The following is a 2,556-nucleotide window of genomic DNA, read 5'->3' on the forward strand; positions in this document are numbered from 1 at the left end:
ATAGCAAAGCATTTCCCCCTCAGGACTCCTTTTCTGTATCCCAAAGATTTTTCACCATGACCAAGTGGGATTTATCCCTGGGATGCAAGGCTGGTTCAACACTTGTAAAGCAATCAACGTGACAGATCATATCAACAGGAGAAAAAACAAGAACCATATGATCCTCTCAATAGATGCAGAGAAAGCATTTGACAAAATACAGCATACATTCCTGATCAAAACTCTTCAGAGTGTTGGGATAGAGGAACATTCCTCAGCATCTTAAAAGCCATCTATGAATAGCCCACAGCAAATATCATTCTCAGTGGGGAAACACTGGGAGCCTTTCCTCTAAGATCAGGAACACGGCAGGGATGTCCACTCTCACCACTGCTATTCAACATAGGACTAGAAGTCCTAGCCTCAGCAATCAGGCAACAAAGAGAAATAAAAAGGCATTCAAATTGGCAAAGAAGAAGTCAAACTCTCCCTCTTTGCAGATGACATGATATTCTACATAGAAAGCGCATAAGACTCCACCCCAAGATTGCTAGAACTCATACAGCAATTCGGCAGGGTGGCAAGATACAAATCAATGCCCAGAAATCAGTGGCATTTATACACTAACAATGAGACTGAAGAAAGAGAAATTCAGGAGTCAATCCCATTGACAATTGCACCCAAAAGCATAAGATACCTAGGAATAAACCTAACCAAAGAGGTAAAGGATCTATACCCTAAAAACTACAGACCACTTCTGAAAGAAATTGAGGAAGACAAAAGAGATGGAAAAATATTCCATGCTCATGGACTGGAAGAATTAATATTGTGAAAATGTCAATGCTACCCAGGGAAAATTACACATTTAATGCAATCCCTATCAAAATACCATGGACTTTCTTCAGAGAGTTGGAACAAATCATCTTAAGATTTGTGTGGAATCAGAAAGGACCCCGATGGCCAACAAGCACATGAGAAAATGCTCTGCATCACTTGCCATCAGGGAAATACAAATCAAAACCACAATGAGATACCACCTCACACCAGTGAGAATGGGGAAAATTAACAAGGCAGGAAACCACAAATGTTGGAGAGGATGTGGAGAAAGGGGAACCCTTTTGCACTGGTGGTGGGAATGTGAACTGGTGCAGCCACTCTGGAAAACTGTGTGGAGGTTCCTCAAAGAGTTAAAAATAGACCTGCCCTATGACCCAGCAATTGCACTTCTGGGGATTTACCCCAAAGATACAGATGCAATGAAACGCCGGGACACCTGCACCCTGATGTTTATAGCAGCAATGTCCACAATAGCCAAACTGTGGAAGGAGCCTCAGTGTCCATCGAAAGATGAATGGATAAGGAAGATGTGGTCTATATATCAATGGAATATTACTCAGCCATTAGAAACGGCAAATACCTACCATTTGCTTCGTCGTGGATGGAACTGGAGGGTATTATGCTGAGTGAAATAAGTCAGTCGGAGAAGGACAAACATTATATGGTCTCATTCATTTGGGGAATATAAAAAATAGTGAAAGGGAATAAAGGGGAAAGGAGAAAAATGAGTGGGAAATATCAGGGAGGGAGACAGACCATGAGAGACTCCTAACTCTGGGAAACGAACTAGGGGTGGTGGAAGGGGAGGTGGGCGGGGGGGTGGGGGTGACTGGGTGATGGGCACTGAGGGGGGCACCTGATGGGATGAGCACTAGGTGTTATTCTATATGTTGGCAAGTTGAACACCAATAGAAAATAAATTTATAAAAAATATAGAGATATATTTTATTTAGGTTTACACTGACAAAACCAAGAATGTGAATTCAAAGATGAAAGTAATGGTTATGTACAAATGAATACCTCAACCTTAGCAAGGAATGGACAACTCTCCTCCATTTTGGAATTTTGGGATACTCCTTCTCTGTCAATTTCTCTCACTCACTTCCCCTGTGCCCCTCCTTAGTATTCCCACTACAGTGTGTACCCATTTATATCTCAGCGTCTATGTGTGTTTTTAGTTGTCTGCTTCCAACATACGGTTGTGAAATATATGACTATGACAAACAATGTTTCATTGATCTTTGAATATCCAGGGTAAAGAACACTTGTGTAAATACCGTGGGCAGAACTATTTGCTGTCATAATAAATATTTTATAGGCAACACAGATAGGATAAATGCACACTTGTAATAAGGACTTGATATAGTGGATACTATTTTTGAGGTATAATTTCTATAACTTTTGAGATCAGCTTTCAAGCAAACTTTTTGTGTACTGTGAGGCTTTCTAGGATAATTTCATTAACAAAAATATTTTTAGCAGCCCACCTGCTATCTAGCAAAGTACCCATAAAGCCTGACTTTAGCATAGTGTTTTTAATAGCACCTCAGTTATGCATGTCTTATAACTTTAAGCTTTACAAGATATACTCAAAACCCACATATTTCTTAATATTTCCTATATATTGTATCATCTTTTACTCAACTCCATTTAAAGGAAATTTTATATCAGTAATGAAAATACAAAACATGCATTATATGCTATGGTAAACATTAAAAAAAATAATTCCATGAGAGACAG

The sequence above is a fragment of the Vulpes vulpes genome, unplaced genomic scaffold (assembly GCF_048418805.1).
Source record: "Vulpes vulpes isolate BD-2025 unplaced genomic scaffold, VulVul3 u000000751, whole genome shotgun sequence".
NCBI classification, from domain to species: Eukaryota; Metazoa; Chordata; class Mammalia; order Carnivora; family Canidae; genus Vulpes; species Vulpes vulpes.